This window comes from Acipenser ruthenus, chromosome 16, assembly GCF_902713425.1.
Source record: "Acipenser ruthenus chromosome 16, fAciRut3.2 maternal haplotype, whole genome shotgun sequence".
Lineage (NCBI taxonomy): Eukaryota > Metazoa > Chordata > Actinopteri > Acipenseriformes > Acipenseridae > Acipenser > Acipenser ruthenus.
The window spans coordinates 20,331,053-20,352,279 of record NC_081204.1 but is presented as its reverse complement, the minus strand read 5'-3'; the positions used below and the strand labels follow the sequence as shown (position 1 = coordinate 20,352,279).

General features: G+C 39.4%; 2 long non-coding RNA genes across 2 annotated transcripts in view; one reads left to right on the top strand and one right to left on the bottom strand.

Annotated features, from left to right (window-relative positions):
- Positions 1-21,227, bottom strand: part of LOC131697773 (uncharacterized) — a 46,908-nt gene that overhangs the window by 12,085 nt on the left and 13,596 nt on the right. The window lies entirely within an intron of this gene.
- LOC131697772 (uncharacterized) lies at positions 10,246-19,338 on the top strand. The gene is made up of 2 exons (XR_009307482.1): positions 10,246-14,655; positions 15,491-19,338. It is a non-coding gene; the product is annotated as an uncharacterized LOC131697772 (long non-coding RNA).

The window sequence follows — 21,227 nt, the reverse complement described above, 5'->3', positions numbered from 1 at the left end:
CTCAATGTTACTTGATAATTATTGCGTATTTTTTATGGTTTTTATTTCATATCTCTGTTTATTATTGTGTTAATGTACTATTTAAAAAGGTACCGTATGTATGTAAACACACCATTTCCCATTTTAGTGCACGGGTTAGCCTGTAACACGAGACAGCAAATCAGTTTACTGTCTTCTCTTTAACAGCTGGGGGAAAAAACAACCTCTGTTGGAACTCTCAACCTGGTGGCGTGGTCCTTTTGCACAAGACTGATAGTGGAAGAGAGATCAGCTGCATCAGAGAATCTCTAACATTGCCAGCAAAGAGTTTTCAGAGGGGGTGCATGATGGCTGAAAAGACCTCCCAGTGTGGCATACTATAATAATGACAATTCAGACTGATACAGTCACTTCAGTAATACAATGTTAGAACAAGGGCAGCTATAATGGCTCATACCAGAGTGGTACCACAATGGTAACATTGACACTTTCTGGCACAGTAGAATGACAATACACCCTTAAAATGCCTCTGAGCCAAGAATGTTAGAATGTGGGATTCAGTCATGGGAGATGAGCTCAATCATGCATGGTACTGTAACTCTATTTGCATTGTAAACTTATTACAAAAAAGATTAGGAATCAAACCACTACCCAGCAGAAGAGAGTGCGAGTATAAGCTCAAATGAAAATGTATGGCATGCATTCTATCAATCAATTCTGCATTCTGCAGGTCTAAGAGCACCAATCCCATAAGAAAGCCTACAGAATGATCTATTTACATGCAAGTGTCATTTAAGAGTTCTTTGCTTTGTGCCTGATTATGAATTTTTGAGTGTTGCTTTGTGGGTGATTATACAATTGTTTTGGACCAACTGGCCAACATCCGTTTTATAGCTCACAACAGCATTCACATTATCATTCAATTAAAGAGCCAGCTCTGTAGTCAAGAGGTCAGTATGTGTCTGATTCTGATGGATTATTAACTGATGAGCCGCTAAGAGGAGACTTATTACAAAATGATAGGTGCGTTCTTTAACAAATACACAAACAGACCAACAGAAACTGACCAACTGTGCTTTTGGATCTAATTGAATGAGCTCTACAGGGGACTCCTTTCATCACTAATGCATGTTTTCCAGTGACAGCACATGCAACCAGCTGTTACATCTTTTTAAACTGTAGGGAAATTCATTCTGAAATCTTGCCAGCTTGTCAAACAATATGTGTTTGTTTTTAGCTTTCAATTACATTTTAACACTAGAACGACTGTGTTTATACCTCATAGAATACCTAGAACAACCAGGACCGGTCAATTTGACCGGCGTATTAAAAAACAACATCAATATTATAATGCAAAAACAAACAACTGGATATAAGTCGTAGTTTTATTCAGGAACGTCATATAAAGCATCTACACAACCGAAACATTATAAATAAACAGACATTTGAATAAAATGTGTTTATATACAGACATATCACATAAAGCTTAGCGTCAAAAAACGCTAAAAAATAAAATTAACAAATATTTGAAAATTAATGTGTGTATATACAGGTATATCATGTACATACAAAACTGTACAACTGAAACGATGTAAATAAGTATTAATTTTTTTAAAATAAATGGGTTTATATTGCCTACATAACAAAGCGCATATACGCAACTGAAGCTATGCCTTTAAACACAGGCATACTATAAATAGGGCTTCTGATTTTCAGTTTTAACCAATAAAACCCAATAAAACACCCCCAATACAAAAAAATGAAATTTGTGGACAGCCAATAAACACTGGAAAAACTCTGGAAATGGTTAATCAATTCACGCTGATTTTACCCTTTTCCATTTAAAAAATAAAACCTACTACAAAATTTCCCAGTGCTGCTGGGCAATGTCCCGCCTTCCTACCTTGTATCTATCATTGAATCGTTCTGAATACTTTAAACCCGACCCAACTACCTAGTGACAGCCCTCGTGGTTTCCTTAGTAACGTGTGTTTCCTTGTGATGTTACCCAGTAAAACAATGACAAAGGAATGTGGTCCATTTATTGATCGTAACAGAAGCAGATCTTAAAGCACTTGTATTGGCGTAGCATGCTGTCTTTACCCTGCCTGTGAGATGAGGTTAATAACTGCATTAATCAACATACTGTAGCACTGGCCCTCTGTCTGTTTGTTTCCCTCCCAGGCCCCTTAAGACACTATAGGGCCCTGCTCACAAAGCTTGTATTTCAAGGACTGTTTTTTAAAGGGATCCAGTATGTTAAATGGGCAGGGTAAATACCATAGTCATTCACACAAAACATAACAATTGGAAATTAGTCATTTAGGCATTTCATGTAAAAATATTAAATAAGAATCATTAAAATTCTTTGCTGAAAGTTTCAACTATAAACGCTGAACTCTGCAGTGGCTGTATTTAGTTCTGCACAGTTTAGGTCATTTGAAAAAGACTCCTTTCTCTGCTTAACTTTCTAACTCTATCAATGATTGAAAGTAAAGTGCATCACCTCAAGAACTTGCAGCAGGACATTGAATGCACATTTTAATGGACTTTATCTTGGATATGAATTAATTTAGATGGCCCCAAACCTGTTTTTTCAGTTCACTTTCATATGTCCAAATGAGAGAAGTCGCCTCATTATATTGTAACCCTGGGAATATCATTACAATAATGTTCTTAAGGAGTCTGTAAATTGCATACTGTCTTATTGGCTTGATGACTTGGGCAATGCCTTGCAGCTGAAGAGCTTCAGGTGAAAATGCTCCAACAACAATAGGTCATAAAACCAGCAATTCCCACAGCTGAAGAGGCTACTGTTTCGTGTTTACTTGCCTTGACTTCTAGGAAGTCTGTTACTGCTTTAATTCCTTGGTCTTCTCACTCCAGTGTCTTCTGGGTCAAAGCAGCTGATTGGTTATTGACAGTAAAGAAATCTGTTAATGGGTAGGGACAGTGTCACTCTTCAGGTGACCCATGAAGTGCAAGACAGTGTAAAAGCATGGCTTAAAAACAAAGATGTATTTAGTTGTAGTACAAGATATTTGGGTTTAAAATGAAAATACACATTACAAAATTTACTTGGCCCTAGTGTACCGTATCAGAAGAAGACGACAGCTACTACAGCGACATAGCCGTGCACCTTTACCAAGGGTCTATTTGTCTAGAATTAGCCCTTTTGATTATGCAGACAATGCAATCATAGAGAATTACAGATTAAATAGGCAATCTATTTTAGATATGTGCCAAGAATTAGCAGATGATTTACAAAGCCAAACAAAAAGAAGTCATGCTTTGCCAGTGGAAACCAAAGTGACTTTGAAAGATGTGATTGTTGCTGATGTTTCATGAGCAATGGAGTCTAAGGTGATGTCGGCATGGAACTCCGAGGGAAAGACATTGTCAGCAAAGGGCAGCAGTGGGCGGAAGCGCATACTCCAGGATTGTGATATCCGTGCATTAATTCGAAGTGCAAGGCAAAACAAGTGAGCAACTGCAGATTAAATGACTGCAAATTTCAACCTGGGGCGTGAGCAGCCAATTTCATCAAAAACGGTCCGCTGAGAACTCCACAGAGCGGGATACCATAGTGGCCCAACACCCTATTAAGTGACTTTACATTGGTGTTTCCATTTTTTTGTCCACTACCTGTACATTGTAGGCACTTTTATTTTACAACTGTGGGTGATATTTTAAGGTATCTTAACAAAGGACTGTACTTAAACGAAGGAAAATTGGATTAACATGTTAAATATATTTTAATGTTGAAATAAACAAAGAAACTATTGATCCCCCATTTTAATTGTAATGCACCTTACTTGTCAATCCTTGTTTTTGCCATCAAATAGTTAAGTACACAACATTTATTTCTGCTTAAACTGGGAGTGGTGTGGCTTTAAAAGAGAATCATGTTTTAATTGTTTTCTCTTGCGCTCTGCCGCTGCGGCGTGCAGGTGTACCAGATGTTGATGGCTGCTGTTCCCTTTGCTGGCTTGTGGTAAAGTTTGATTGTGTCACATGCCACACAGCGTTCCAATATATGTATTTAATGTTACCAGCCGTGTATTAAGTCCCTTTATCTCTGCATTTTGTTCAGTTGAGTCCTTGTGAATATTATTTACCCACATCTTGCTGTTTTTGGTATATAGTAGGTTTTCTTGAGTTAATGCGTCTAACCCCATTCATCTATTTTTTTTAGAAATGAGGCGCTGGGATTCCACAGTTTCTAAATCAAAATAATCTACATTTACGCTTTTTTTAAGGCATTTAATCTGTTTTACAGGTGTTGTGGTGGCATACGCCTGCCTGGTAACTGGACCAGGCTCATTTTCCTTAGTGGTGTCTTTCTCTCCTGCAGCTTCTCCTGTGAAAGTCACATCTGGATGTGCTTTCCTCAGTGAGAGAACAGTCCTGCGGGGACAGCATTTGGGTTAATGCCTCAGCTATGATATCATTTATAAAAATGCAAATAAATAGACTTGTTAACAATGTTTTAGTTACTTGTCTCTATTTTTTTTTTCAATTATAATAGTTTTGTTGTGAACAGTGAACGCAAGCAATTTAAAGAACCAGAGCTGCATTTCACAAATAATGAAATATCCTATGTTGTTCATTTATTTGAATGATTTCTGTTGACGTTAATGTTTTAGACAGAAGCATGTACTGCTCTGGCACACTAGAGCCTATCTTGTAGTGCATATACACAGCAGTATTAAAACAACAATATGCATACAATTGAGCTGATTTCTTAATAAACATTTAAAAAATCCAGATTATTGTGTTGTATTTAACCTACTGTAATAAACAAATATTTCGATTGTTATGGTTTGTTATCAAACACCCATTGCATAGGCTTGCAATTTATTTATCAACACATAAATAAATAAAATAATACCTTAAAAAAAAAACCTAAAAAACTTGTTACAACTTTCTTACAAATATGTTTACTACGATATAAAGCGATCAACAGACAGTGTCCACTTCCTTACTGATTATCACCAGGTTGTCTCCAAACGAGCAAGATGGGCTGAATGGCCTCTCGTTTGTAACATTTCTTATGAGGTTAAATTAAGGTTGCAATAAGAATAAAAACCAAATTAACGTCTTTACCTTCCATAATATTGCTTCTCAGTTGAGGAGAGTAGCGATGAATATCTGAAGCAGAGGAGGTTCCTAAATTGGAGGCGGTCTCTAGAGTGAAGACCTGCAGCTCGAGAGCAGGTGTGGGTGTGGCTGAAGCAGCGGGAGAGGCGAGCGCTGCTGATGGTGTCCCTGATGAGGAACTAATGGCTGCCGGATCCAAGCGAGTGATCCTGCTATCAAGAGCATCAAGCGATCAGATACTCTAGACCAGGGATGACGAACCTTTTTCAGCTGGAGTGCCCAAAGTTGGATTTTTTTTGTCACTAAGTGCCAAGGGTGCCAATTATTAATTAGGGGTGTGAAAGGTTATACAGCGGCTAAACGGTAACTTTTTAAAACAATATTTACTTTCCTTTTTTTGTAATTAAGTTTTTATTAAGCAAACATACCAAAAAAAACAGCAATCCACAATACAAAATAATCAAGAACATTACATGAACTAGGACAGAACCCCTCCATCCGCCCTCATCCCCTCGCAACCTCCCCAAACCCTGAACCCCCCTCCCCCCTCTGCTGTCTGGAGAGCAGGTGTGGGGGAACAATATTTACATTCCTATGACTACTGGGACTTCTGCTGCTGAATATCCGCTGACATTTTTTCAACCCGGGGTTCATAGTCAGTCATTTTTAGAGCAACACATGCAGCACTCATGTCATCTATCAGCCTGTTGCGTGTGTCTGATTTGATCAATTTCATGCCAGAAAAAAGCTGCTCACAAAAATATGATGAGCCAAAAAAAGTTGAATTTCCAAGAGTTTTCATTGCTTTGAAAGAATTTGACAAAGAATTCCAGACTTTCAATATCTCATTTTCTGCACTTCCTGCTTTTTCCCCCATCTACTCTGTCACACTCAATCTGCTGTAATGTTACATGCAGATTTTCTTTTGCACACTGCACTTTCTTGAAATTCCAACAATTCAATTTCCAAACTTTCAAGTGCCAGCCATTCCAACTAGGAAATATTCAGCTGGTCAAACGTGGCTGTGTCAGGCCTGCTCATGAAAGACAGTGTTGTCTCCATGTTGCAGAACAAAATAAACCTGGCTGCAAATGCTTCCCTTGAAGCCCCCATGATTTTGGAAAACTGGTGGTAAACTTCCTGCAGATTACTGGGACTGTCTGCAAAGTCTGCAGATTTCTGCAAATGTGTTTTCAGGTTTGGGAAGTATTTGAGCTGTATACAGTCAATGTCTCTTTCAAACACCTCTAACTTTCTTTCAAAAGCCCTGATATCCCCAAACATGCTTTCTGCTGTTTTGCCAAAACCCTGCAATTTTTGGTTCACGTCATTAAAATCAACCCCATCCCACTCCTGTTCCCCTTTATACTTCACTGGACACTTAATGCTGGTCTCCCCTCGCCTCTCATAATTTCCTCTTGTCCCTGAGAACTCACAATCTGTTCTAAACAATTCCCTTACACTCCCCATTCCCTGTCCCTAAGTACACTGCACATTCTAATCTACACTCACATGCTGTTCTTGCTGGAGACCGAGGAGCCGGGGAGCGTGGCTGTGGGAGAAGGCAGTGGAAGACTACTTCGCTGCAGACCAGTGGGAGGCAAAGTGAGGCAGCAAGACTGATCAAATTCAGACAAAAAATGAATAATTATGAATATGCATGTTCTTTCCGTCCCTAAATTCACTTTTGCTCACAGATTATATTATATTTTTTTGGAAATTTACAGACATAAAAAGCAATAGTATAGTACACCTCACCGGGACCCATCAAGTAAGATCAATCAATCTTAATTTTATATAGAGCCTTTCATAGTGGAACAGCAACTCAAAGCACTTCACAGCATGTAAAAGAATAACAGTGCATCATACAATAAATACATAGTTTGAACATTATATTGCTAAACTACAGTAAAATACATAAATCACATTTAAGAATTATAATGCTAAACATCAGTAAAAGCAACAATCACAGTGCATCATACAATAAATATAAGATGTTTGCTCAATTGGCGCGCTGCACCAATAACCCTGGCCATAATGTTTTGTTTTTTTGGTTGCAATTGCACACAGTGACAACCATTACCGGTGTACCGTCATTTTTTTTCAACTGTATATTTACTTACATAAAACATATCTACTGTTTTTACATTTTGTAAAATAACGATTTAAAAGACGAGTAGCAGATAACATACTTATTAGAAAAATATTTCTGTGGTGTCAAACTACCTTGAAAAAAAGGAGCATCCACAAATGTACTCCACATATCAGAGGCATAATTTATTTTGAGATGTTTGTTTTTTGAGAATTTACAACCTGCTTTTCCCCACTGTATGAAGAAGGGTAACATACCACAGTATGACCCGTCAGAATTTAAACTTGCATTTCCCCATAGTTTGAAGATTAAAATAGTATTTAAAAAAAAAACCAGTGCATCAAACAAAGAATACATAGTTTGAGATACGAGTATGTGACAGTGAAATATATTTCCGGTATGTATGACAAGGGAAAGGTTTGACAGTCAAAACAGAGTGGGACATTTGCTTTAAAGTTCAATGCACAAATACAAGTGTTGCCGCCAGTGACACCTGCAAAAGACCTTGCACTGCACATTAACACGTGTGCGAAAAGTTGTACATCTTTTTTAGGAAAGACGTAAGCCGAAAGTGCTTGGTTATGTATTTTAGGCTCGCAGATCCCCGACCCCGAGTATAAAGTATGAAAGATTGTGGCCATTTCTCCATTTAGTACAGGAGATGACGGTCAGTAAAATGCTACAAGCATCAGGCTAACAATCCCTTCCTCCCCGCGTGTCCCGCTGACACATCCATAGCTGACCACAATTACATTTGATCCTCCATGGGACAGACTTACTGTTTTTGATCAGCTTTCTGTTCCCAGGGTACTTGAATAAAGCAGCTCAGCAACATAAACAGCCAACCATGAACGTGTAGATAATAACGGCTACAGTTAGCACTGCTCAATTACTTGGGGCGGGGCCGTCCCTGCAAATCAAACTGTGGCTTTCCAAAGTGCCACTCAGAGGGCGTGCAAAAAAAAAAAGCAGGTAACTGCTCACTCGGCGTGCCAACAAATACGACTCAGCATGCCACTCGGGGCACGTGTGCCATAGGTTCGCCATCGCTGCTCTGGACATTGAGGTGGAAAGAGGATGAATGAGTTGCTTGATAACGCAAATTGGAAGAAGGATCAGATTAAACTGAAAACTGAGGGGTTGTAGTCACTGGGTCAGAGGTGAGTGACGCTTGCATAGTAGCAGAGGCGGAGTGTGAACTGACAAGTTTGGATCTCTGCTGTGACTTTTGAGGGGGAAAAAGGCTTGGTCGACATGGAATTGCAATATAAAACAAATAAAGCAGCCGATCGCTCCCTGCTCAAATGGCCAATCCTTTTTTGAAAAGAGCTTTCACAAGTTTGTCGACGGGCCAATCCTTGTAAAAGAGCGGTGAATAGGAATGGCAGTCTTCATCTCAAAATGAAAGCTGCCTCGGATGAGTAGTAATCATTATTATTATTATTATTATTATTTTAAAGAAAAGTTTTTTTGTTTTAAGATTGGGTCTGCAAGTCTGCATGGTAACCGCAAACTGAAAAACAAGCCAAGAATTAGGAAGCTGGCTACAGTTTAAATAGGATGACTGACAGGCAATTAAGGCTGACTGGCAGGTATTTTAGCGGGATGACACAACTGTATGAACATGTGGGTTGTGGCTTCTGATATTTAAAGTCAAGGATGAAAAATGTCTGAATTAAAAATGTGTATGTTCTGTGTACTGTTTCAATGGGATACCATAACATGGTTAAAAAGTCCAAATACAGTACAGTATACAATTACAATTTATACCCAGCTCAATGAAATAGACTACTCTTGCTTTCCTGGCACCTTTCTGCTTACCCTGCAAAAAGGTCACAGTTAAAAATGTTGTTTTGTTGCAAGAGACAGAACATAAAATATTAAAAAGCACTTTGTACTGAATTAGAAGATATTTTATGCAAACACATGCATTATTAAAATGTATTAATGTATACTTTAAGAATCAGCTCAACCAAACTTGTTTAATAGCTTGTGTCCTTTATTAGTTTATCCCAAACAGCATCCTCAAGTGAGGTAGGAAATATGCTGTCAAGTGTCACCATACAGAATTCAAGAACAGCCCATCCATTTCATTCAGTCAATTGTGCTTTACCATTTAATGTCACCACTCCTATTACTCAGAAGATCTTCAGGCCACAGTCTGCACTACTGCAGATGTATATGAATGCAGATGACTTCTTCATAGTTCAGCATGTTATATTTACATTCGATTTAAATATTAAATCTGAAATACGGCAAAGCACACAGTCTGCTTAGTATTTCATGAGCCACGTGCAGAAAAAATCATGAGAAGTATGCTGCAGCTTTCAGGCCAGTGCAGAGAAATGCATGAGAAGTATGCTGCAGCTTTCAGGCCAGTGCAGAGAAATGCATGAGAAGTATGCTGCAGCTTTCAGGCCCAGTGCAGAGAAATGCATGAGAAGTATGCTGCAGCTTTCAGGCCAGTGCAGAGAAATGCATGAGAAGTATGCTGCAGCTTTCAGGCCAGTGCAGAGAAATGCATGAGAAGTATGCTGCAGCTTTCAGACCCAGTGCAGAGAAATGCATGAGAAGTATGCTGCAGTTTTCAGACCCAGTGCAGAGAAATGCATGAGAAGTATAAGATTATTTTATAATCTTTATTAAAACGTATACTGCACAATAAAGGGTTTATATAAAACCTGTAAGAGTTGAGGATTTGTGTATCCTCTTATTCTTGTGTGTCAGGAGTGAGTGCAGTATTGACACTGTCGATTCTGGGTTTACTGTCAAGGGCACGAGATAAGCAGAGACAGAATTTCACAGAATCTGACACACCAGTGAAAACTTATCATGCCAGACGAAAACAACTGGAGCCAATGCCGTCTGTCTTCCATTCTCACGGTATATTATCTGCTTTTATCTGTATATTATCTGCTTAATAATATCTGTCTGAGAGCCTAGTATGTATAAATGAATTAAACTACTTATTAATAACCATATATGGAAATTGTTTGCATTTCAAATGCTGCGCATGTCTTGTGCTTGAGCGGATGAAACTCTTGTATGTGTAAGTGATGATGCAACCCAGCGTCTGGGGCTCAGGAGTTAGCTGCTCTGTTTGTATTCTATTACTACAATAAACTAGACCTTTTTTTTACTACCTTTACATGTTAGTGGTGTGTGTTTCTTACAGAAGTATACTGCAGCTCTGAGACCCAGTACATAGAGGTTCATCAGAAGTATACTGCAGCTCTGAGATTCAGGAATATCTTAAAGCAGTGCTTATATAAAAAAAGAACATCTGTGTATTTCTGGAATATTACTGTATCTTTAATGTTGGGATGCAAGTCTGTTATGATCAGGGACCCTAGGATTCTGTTTGCTGTGGAATAACGTGGAAAAACACGGATTGTCTATGCTGTCTGAGAATTTTTAGTTTACATTTGCAAAAAACATGCAAGGCTTTTTTTGGTTGTTTATAACCAAATCAATACACTTATCATATATAATCATCAACACAGGCAATTTTGCTTTAAATTTAGTAAACATACTTGTTCAATAAAACTGCTTCTGGTGAACGAGACACACTCACGTCACACTCATGCTGAAACATAGCTGCAGATTACTTCACAGTGTGTTTTTACTACTCAACAATTATAACCTTTTATTGTAATTGCAGAATAATGCTTTTTTTTTTTTTTTTAATCGGAGAATTTTTTTTTTTTTTTTGTGGAAAACTAGGATCCCTGGTTATGATCGGTTTGTTTGTCTGTTTTATTTTCACCTCTTTCAGCTGTTTTTGATGCAAGTGGAAGTGTTTACGTATGCTAATACTATCACAGCACCTTTCATCAACAAACCTGAACACCCAGACTAACTATAAAGCCGCGGTTATCCTTACTCCGGGCTGTCAGAATCAATCAGGTAAGTCTTGTCATAACTTTTGATTTCTGTACCGTATTAAAATGATTAAGGGAGGGTAATATGAATAGTCTATGTGCAGCGAAGTGTGCGATGTTCTCCTGTTTAACATCAGATAGTGGTTTTCAACAGACTTTCAAAAAGCAGTCCTTAGAGTACTTAAAGTTGTGAATCTTATTCAAACGAGGAACGTTTAAAAGACGCACTGAGTGGTTCTCAGTTTTGTTACAGTAATAGGTTTCTTCATTTTTCAAAAAATAGGAGTTAATAAACACTTTGAAATTGGGTTGATCCATGTATTTAAAGTTATTTATGTCTTATAATAAGTGTGCACATTGTAGATTCGGTGCTTGTCAGGAAACGAGATGTGACTAAATATAATGCAATTAAACCAGTGTTAGCCTGTGAATTTCAGGTTTGCCAGACAGTGCCAGACATTTCATATCATTAATAACTGTGCAACCATGTGCTTGAAAACCATAGACTAGGTTAACAGCTGTCTTTGAGACTGTACACATGCAAAATATATATACAGGCTTTTTCTATACATGGTAGATGTGGATCTGTAGGTACTAGTTTTGTTTTCTGTTTCTTCATCACTATAGACAAATCAGTAGGCGAGAATCTCAGCAACCTTATATGGCACCTTGGTGAATTTGCATGAAATTGCTTTTAATATTACCAGCAGTAGTGATGTTAAAAGTTTCAGAATAAGGGTTAGTTGAGTGGATCATCTGGTAAAGGCATCATGTGGTGTGCCGTAGACCCCCAAGTCGCCACAGTCAGTCAGCATCATCATTTCACTGGAGTCAGTTGTCGCCGAGATTTGAATTAGCTGTCGGTTTTTTAAGTTGATGGGATATAGCTAGGCTTGCTACTTTTTGATTTTAATCGGTAAAGCTTGTTAAACATCAAATTCCCCAAAAATATGAGTTCGACTGAAATAAATGTATATAGGATAAACGTGTGTAAAACCACTCGCTATTTTTTATTTTCTTACCAAAAATTATAATTTAGAAATCATCTCTAGTTTGTGTAGTTCTTATACTTGCTGTCTGTCCCGTCTCCGTTCCGCTCTGAATGGCTAGGGGTTGCTGTCAGTCACCTCAGTGGTCCTTTAGTAGGCTACTGTAGTTTCACTGTCAGTTATTTCATCCCGATCTGAAAGATCCCGTTGACTGAAGCAGCACTAGAATAAGCTCATTCGTTCAAATGACTGTCAATCATCAAACCTGCACCAACTGTGCACTTTCATTTGCCAGCTATAGCGCCTGTCATTCTAAGTGCCTACTTCGAAATTAACGAGTTAAGGTATAGGTAAGCTTTTGCTATATGTACAGTATATGGTGACAGTTACTAGTTTGATTTGAAAATGGGGCGCAAGAGGAAAACACTTAATGAGTAACGTACACAATACCCTGACCGATGGCTGAAGTCTCCGCGGCAGGACGAAGTGGCCCGTCTGCTTTGCCTTCCGGTGAGTCCGGCTGTGCTGAAGCGGAAAAGGGAGGACCTCAGACTCTGAATAATAAGTGCAAGTTAGTTCTGTTCAACTATTTAATGTTTGTTCTGTGCATATTATTTTTACTCGTAAATGTATGCTATACATTTATGTAACACACTTTTATATGCTGCGTTTTCTACGGTTTATTTGAGACAATTGTTTAATTTGTGTAGGATCTTTATCTTTACAAGGTTAACTCCGCTGTGACCAAACGTTATTTCAGTTAGAATGTTGGTAACCATGGTTTTCTTGCATGTTGAATATGATAAAAGGGTTTCTCAATGGCATAAAAAGTCTATAAAGGTCGATTTCACCTGTTCTTTGCTTGAATTGAAAAACAAAGGTAGAAAAACTGTAAAATTCTTTCTAAAATAAACATTGATATTAATTGTCGAGTTCTCAAAAAAATATAAATCGAAAAATAGCTAGATATATTTTGTGTGGTGTGATTTTGTCACTCTGTTTTGGAACCATAACCCTGTCTTCTAGAGCAGGAAATAATTAGCTCACCAGTTGGTTATATTTAAATAGGTTGGTACCTGTATGTTTATTATGTACAAGACAGAAAATAAAATAAACAAACAAAAGCCCAACTCCAATCTGGAGTGCTAACTAAACTTTTGACCAGGTCCTAACTAAGACCAGACAGCTACGCCATTTACTGGTAACCAAGCACTCACTCTTTTCATTAGAATACCTTTTTACAAACGTCTTTTTCCGGGTCTTTGCCTTAGCCTTAACACCAACCCTGACAAATGCACCAACCCCTACTTAAATACCTATTTCAATTGCTAACAGGTGTTTAACATTAACTACCTGGAAAAATCATGTACGGCCATGCTACCTAACAGCGTTCTGGGAAATGTAGTCTTGACGCAATATAACAAGACTACATTTTCCTTTCACTGAGGTTAGGATAAAGAAAGTGAAAATAATCTCTTTAAAGCCTTGTTTTTAAACAACTTTTCTTTATGTCCTGGACAGCTATAAGTGTGATAGACAGACAAGAGTGATAACCAGCTTGCACAGATGAATGCCGGATGAAGCGTGCTTGTACTGCGAGGGCAGGACTTCTGGTAGCTGGTTTCTGCATTGTGCTGGAGGGGGAGAGACAATGGCGCCAATGAAGTGGATTGATGAGTTGTCGCAATGCCTTAATAACATGAAGACACATATAGTATAGATATGACTGCATGTATCCGTGTCCTGAAACAATGGAAACAGTTTATCAACAATATTATTTCCGTTTACGCTCAGCAAGCATTTTTTCTTGCTTACAATTTTGGGCTGCTGGGTCATATCAACAGCAGGGGAACTGAAGAGAGAGAGACGAAGCAAGTGTGAAGATTGGCAGCTGGACTACAGGGCAGGCCCTGCGCAGCGGGAGTGACAGATACGGCTGTCATGGTGGATGCGTGGAAGGGGACAGCTGCTGGTTCTAAGCAAGAAATCCTAATTTCGAAACGCATTCAGTGACTGAAGAAAGATGTTTAGAGTGCAGAGAGGATAATAATAGCTTCAGAATTAGTCAATCAAAAGATCAAAGGGTGATATCACAGAAATGTTTAATATAAGTTGAAGCCGAGGCTATACATTGATTGTAATAACCAATATATTTAGTGCATGTTTGAAGGCCAGAGTTGAGAGGGGTATTAGCAAATTCTGCCAATAACGAAGTCTTAAAAGCAGACACTGGATTCAGTTCAGATACAGCTCATGCACTACACTGTAGTAGTAATCCCCCTTGTTTGAATGCACAGCTTTTACAGCGGAACACCAGAGTACAACAGCTCTGAACTGGGTTCTATTTGATAAACACCTGCCTATAGACCATTTTTTATTTGTTATTGTCACAAAGACGGCCAGAGTGGGTGGCGTCAGACCAGAAGCAGGAATTCAGAGACACAGACGGTGGTGATGATGAGCTGAGTGCAATGGCTGCACTCAGCGTTTAATAACAAAATAAAAGGTTTAAACAACGGAATACAAAACAGGACACGGCACTTGCGCCAAAATAAACAGACATACAAAACGACTAACACTAAACAAACGGTGCACGGACAGACAAACAAACACGGTGAGTACAAACACTTTACGTTTACGATTTTACTACTACTTATTCCTCTCTCTCTCTCTCACCCGTTCTCCTCTTCCGAACACCCAACCACAAGTGACTAAAACGTGCATCTATATATACTGTTGTGCTGGGATTCAATTACTAATTAATTACTCACTTGAATCCCAGCACGTGAATTCATTACGTGCAACCCCGTGCCACACATTATACACATTTTATCTGCACGTGAAGTGATGTGCCATCCTCGTGCCTAAATATAATTATACACTTTAAACACACGTGAAACACAGACCCGTTTATATCCCGTGTACCAATCTATACACCAACATTAACATACGCACCCATACATACATACACAGAACACACAAATGCACACAGGGGCGGGGTACTTTGCCACAGTTATATAGCACAAATAAATGATAAAATACCCTTTAAATTGCATACATTAAAATACATTTTCCCTTTGTAATACATATGCTAAATTACAAAAATGTGCTTTCAATCTTACTTTAAAAACAGCAGGAGATGGTGCCTCCCTTACAAATCGTTACAGATCAGTCCCCAACTTTGGTACTCTAAAGCTGAACATTCTGCCACCTGCCATCTTTCTCTGTATCCACGTACTAGTGAGTAAACCTTCATCCATCCCCAAAAACTTCTCTCTACAGATTTCAATTATGTGTCGAGCCAGGGCAAGGTGTCTTTATTACTGCTCTTTTTATTATCCCCCTGCTAATTGGAGAATGGCAATCTGTCTATCAATTTTCTAGTTTAATTCTTCTTATTTCCTTAGGTGTTTTGTATTCCCAGGATTAACTGCTGTTTCCTTCCACAGGTTCCACAGGTTCCCCAGGTACGTACAGAATACTGGCTATTACAGGTGGTGATAACCTTTTCTTTTCCCTTTTTCGCTGTTTTCTGGATTTTAATACTTTCTTGTTATTTTGATAAGCTTTAAATAATTCTGTTTCAAAAAAGGGAAGCAGACCAACTAAGCTCTCTCGAGACTCTAACTCCACCTCACTCTTTAACTCGGGGTTCTCCAATTCCCTGTTCACTTTCACCGGGTTTTCAAACCCTGCAAAATCTCTTCCCAGAATTACTTGGTGGGGCAACCGAGGGATTTGTGGAGTAGTAGTTAGGGCTCTGGACTCTTGACCGGAGGGTCGTGGGTTCAATCCCTGGTAGGGGACACTGCTGCTGTACCCTTGAGTAAGGTACTTTACCTAGATTGTTCCAGTAAAAACCCAACTGTATAAATGGGTAATTGTATGTAAAAATAATGTGATATCTTGTAACAATTGTAAGTTGCCTGGATAAGGGTGTCTGCTAAGAAATAACTAATAATTATAATGACCCTCATCTCATGATTACCTTCCTCACACAAGATTTTAATGTGAGTGGTCAGGTAGTACTTAATATCCCCATGGATGCAAGTAATTTAGGTTCTGGGATTTTTATCCAGTTTTGTAGTGCTCATGAATTCAGGAGCCACCAAGATAATTGCACTGCCTGGATCAATGAGAGCTCTGACCTCTCTTACGTTTATCGAAACATTTACAAGATAGGGGTACTTGCCCTCAGGCATACTGGCCACAAAGATACTACCACAAAAACTGTCAGTGCTAGTGCATTGCATTGGTTCATCTCCATCAGTGCACCTCCTAGCAATGTGACCCCATTTTAAACATTTATGATCAATCATGAGCTTGGAATTAGTGTTCTAACTAACACATTGGTAAAAATTGAGATCGTAATTATTGCACACAGCATTCTGATACATGCAATTTATATTTCAGTCTAATCAGACAGCACATACAGTTAGACAGCGGCTCACAGCAGGGGTCCCTTCAGCCAGACACCAGTGACAGCACTCCAATGCAAACGTACTGTATCGGTATCTTTGCAGAAGTGCAGGGTCTATGCAGTCACACAGCAGTTTATATGCATGTTTGGCCAATGGCCTTTTGAGTTTTTATTGTAAAGTGCCATGGGATGCTCTGCATGAAGAGCACTATATAGAAGCAACGGTATTGTATAAAAGAAAGAATATCACCTTCATTCAATACTAGGCATTCTAACTGTAATTAACATGGAACCGCAACATGTTTTTATAATACTGAAAACAATACTTTTGTTTGATAAGATGCTGTAAAATGTTATCCACCTGAGAGATTCTGCTAGGACTTGAAGGCTATAATGAAATTGCCATGGATAGGAGAGGAAATTTGGTTTTTAATGAGTTGTTAAAAAAAAAAAACATGCATTGCTTATGTTTTCCAGAAAAAATAAAATAAATGTTAAATTTGTGATAAACATAATCAGTTCTGTGTTTAATTAAAACAAATCTATATAAAAATGTCAGATGGAATTATGTACCTCACACGATATTAACTCTATTAAGTTACAAGGTTCCATCTGCAAAAGCACCCCTCAAAAGAATCCCCCAGAAATGCATGGTGGGCCTATGGGTATCTCGCTATGAATTGCTTTCAGGTGATGAATACACAGGGATAGAACAGACAAAGATGTTACTGAATAACATTTAGATGTTGTCTATGAAAACTTTACAGCTTGATTACTCAAAACTATACTTTTGGTAGTTAGAATCCTGTAATTCCAAAGTCACGTAATGTTAACAGTCCCCCTGGCATTTCCCCCAAACCCAGTATTTCTAAAGTCCTTTCATGGCTTGTGACCGCTCTTTCACCCCCTTAAAATCAAAAGTCTTTCTCACTCGAGGGCTGATGCAGTGTTTCCACCCGCTGGGGCTGGCGGTGGGACTTCTCCTGAGGTTGGTGCTGGGTGCTCACGCCAACTCTTCCACGGCGAGGTGGCATTCAACCAGGGCATTGAACTCATCAAGGGTGATCGGGTCTCCCTGACCCACCCATTTACGCAAGGGGGCTAGCAGAGACCGAAGGTATCGATCCATGATCATTACTTTAAATGACCCGGTGGACTGAGTTTTCTTCAGACTTCAGCCATCTTTTAGCTAGGTGTATCAAGTCAAACATTTGAAATTGCGGGGTTAAAGTGGGGTCGAATCACCAGGCATGGAATCTCTGGGCCCTCAATGCTGTCGTCACCCTGGCTCTTGCGAGGATCTCTGACTTGAGCAGCTTATAGTTATCGGCTTCTTGTAGGTTGAGGTCATAATAGGCCTTTTGCCCATCGCCTATTAAAAAGAGCGTGAGGATACTTGTCCAGGGGCCTCCCTTCCCGCGTTCTCGTCCTCTCAAAGGCAAACAATTATGCCTCGATGTCGTCATTGATGGTCATCTTTTGTATTACGTGTGGATCTGATGTGACCAACACTGGTGGGTTGTACACTAATGTGCCCAAGGTGTTTCCTGTTTCCTGTTGCATTCTGTTGGTCTCCTGCTGCGTGGCTGTGGCATGAGCCAGAGCTCTCACCAGTTAATGTAAGTCCACCATGTTGTTGCACAGTCACTATAACAGATCTGATGTGGGTTTGTACTTTCAGTCTTCAGTCAGAAGAATCCCATGACTAACACCATGTGTGAGCTAGGTTGCTCTGTTTATAAGAATGTCTGGCTGAAGTGGTGTACAATGACCGGCAGGAGGCAGAAGTGACAAAGCAAGAGTTTTACTTATAACAAAACAAACAGAAATACTTTTAAAGAAAACAAAAGCCCAGCCCACTCATCAGGGCCCTTCAGGGTAAGTTATTTTCAGTGTACAGCCCTCTAGCCCACTCATCAGGGCCCTTCAGGGTAAGTTATTTTCAGTGTACAGCCCTCCTAGCCCACTCATCAGGGCCCTTCAGGGTAAGTTCTTTTCAGTGTACAGCCCTCCTAGCCCACTCATCAGGGCCCTTCAGGGTAAGTTCTTTTCAGTGTACAGTCCTCCTAGCCCACTCATCAGGGCCCGTCAGGGTAAGTTATTTTCAGTGTACAGCCCTCCTAGCCCACTCATCAGGGCCCTAGCTATACTTCGTCAGGTCTATCTGATATCTGAGTTTGGCTAACACAACTCTCAAATAAAACAAAAACAAATGACTTCGCTGATCCACTTATCTTTTGGGTTGGTGAAGACGTACTGCAATCTGTTCCCTCATCCCTGGAGTGGATGGCCTGACAAGTCGTTCCCAGCGTTAGGTGGAAGTTGGAAAAGGGGGCACAGCTGCGGTACATTAATTTATCGCTCCAGAGGGAAAGCGATGTGGCAACCACGGGTTGGAGGAGAAACGGTTGCACTTGCTAGCCAAGGGGGCGTGACTGAAGGTACAAAAAGGGGACATGACTAGGTGATCTGTTCCTTTGTTTATGGTTAAGAGAACGCTAAAGGATAAGCGAAATATTACTGTGAGTGTTTAGTGTTTGTTTGTTTTGTCGGTTCTAATTGTACTGTTTGTTATTATTAGATGGCTAACACGATCCGGAGCTGTCGCTACAGCCCAGCACTAAACCCGGACAACACTGCACCATTGTACACCGATAAATTGTATTTCACCACGAGCACTATAGCACTCACTCTGGACTTGTGAACATGTGAGTCTTTGTGTGTGTTCTACTGTGTTTATGAACTGTGTCTTATTATTTCGGGACTGCAGCCCGTTATTTTGAAACAGTGCAATACACATTGCTGTGTATTGCCTGGGATTATTCTTTGTGGTCACCAGACCAGGATTATAAAAATAAAACCTGTCTGGATAGTGAACTTTGCTGTCTGTCTTCTGTTTCATAATCACATCACCACTACACCTGCGCACTGCAAACCACTTTGCCACACGATGTTAATAAACTATTTTCAAAAACACGTTTGTCGGGTGTCCTTTGTTAAACTTCGTTTTGCACCCAACACAGGGTAAAAACAACGTCTTTTAAAGTGCTGTTTTTCTGTTCTTGCATTCAGACTTGAAATACTGTCAAAAATCTATTTACACGTATATGCACTTCACACGCATACACCTCAATAACTCAAGTCGCAGTCTTTTCTTCTTCATTGTGAAATATGGGGTATACATTTCAGTTGCCCTTTTACTAAGGTCTTTAGAAGTAGCCTCTGCCATTTTTCAAGATGTATTTTCCGTGCATGGTTTTTGATACCGCACTCAGGTAGACAAGAGTAATCGATCAAGTATTTTTTAATCGATCAAAGCCCACAGGTGTGATTAAAATTTTTTTTTTTTTTTGCATGTCATGTACACAAAAGGTAAAAATGATTTTTTCAGAAAGGAGAAATTGATTTGACCGAATTTTTATTGCATTTGACAAAAGGACCAAGAGCACATAACATTGTCCATTGAGCTCTAGAGCTGCCCGTGTGCTGGCTGACTGAGATCAATAATTATTGCTTGATGGCAGCTATTACCAGCGGCAGGGCAAGTGGCACTCTGGGAAACCTTCCCCCTAAAGGACAAGGCCACCTCTGGCTTGCGACCGTCTAATGAGATTGCGCCCCACATATCATATCAGCTGAGGAGAGTGGTACTAAGCCACCTACCCCCCCAAAAAAACAAAAACCCAAGAGTACTGCCCAGCCTACCTTGTGCTACTATAATCGTGTGCTCACAATTAGAATATTTGTAAATGAGAAGATGGAGTTTGGTACTTACGCCTGAGTTGGTCCGCCTTGCCCTCCTTCACCGCTCAGCGCTCAGGTAAGGAAAAAAAACCCTACTCACCGAGGGGAGGCAGGAGGAAACCTTAGGGAATCCATGGCCGAGGATTACCCTTCCTCCGGGTTCAAAAAACAAATATACTGGACACCCCACAGGGATGACATTTAGTGTTGACTTATCCAAGGTGTTCGAGTTAACCACGGGTGCCATGGCAGTAACATGCATATAAGTAACAGAACTCACACGTTTACAGTATTACAGTATTTACAAGTTTATGTTTAGTTAAATGTACCCTGGGTCGGCATTGTCTATACCTTTTAGGATTTTGAATGTTTGAATCAGATCGCCACATAGTCTTCTTTGTTCAAGACTGAATAGATTCAATTCTTTTAGTCTGCCTGCATACGACATGCCTTTTAAACCTGGGATAATTCTGGTTGCTCTTCTTTGCACTCTTTCTAGAGCAGCAATATCCTGTTTGTAACAAGGTGACCAGAACTGAACACAATATTCTAGGTGAGGTCTTACTAATGCATTGTAAAGTTTTAACATTACTTCCCTTGATTTAAATTCAACACTTCTCACAATACATCTGAGCATCTTGTTGGCCTTTTTTATAGCTTCCACACTTTGTCTAGATGAAGACATTTCTGAGTCAACATAAACGCCTAGGTCTTTTTCATAGTTCCCTTCTTCAATTTCAGTATCTCCCATATGGTATTTATAATACACATTTTTATTGCCTGCATGTAAACCTTTACACTTTTCTCTATTAAATGTCATTTGCCATGTGTCTGCCCAGTTCTGAATGCTGTCTAGATCATTTTGAATGACCTTTGCTGCTGCAACAGTGTTGCCACTCCTCCTATTTTTGCGTCATCTGCAAATTTAACTTGCTTTAAATTTAAATTTAAGTTTGCTTACTATACCAGAATCTAAATCATTAATGTAGATTAGGAATAGCACACTTAGAAATTATAGAAAT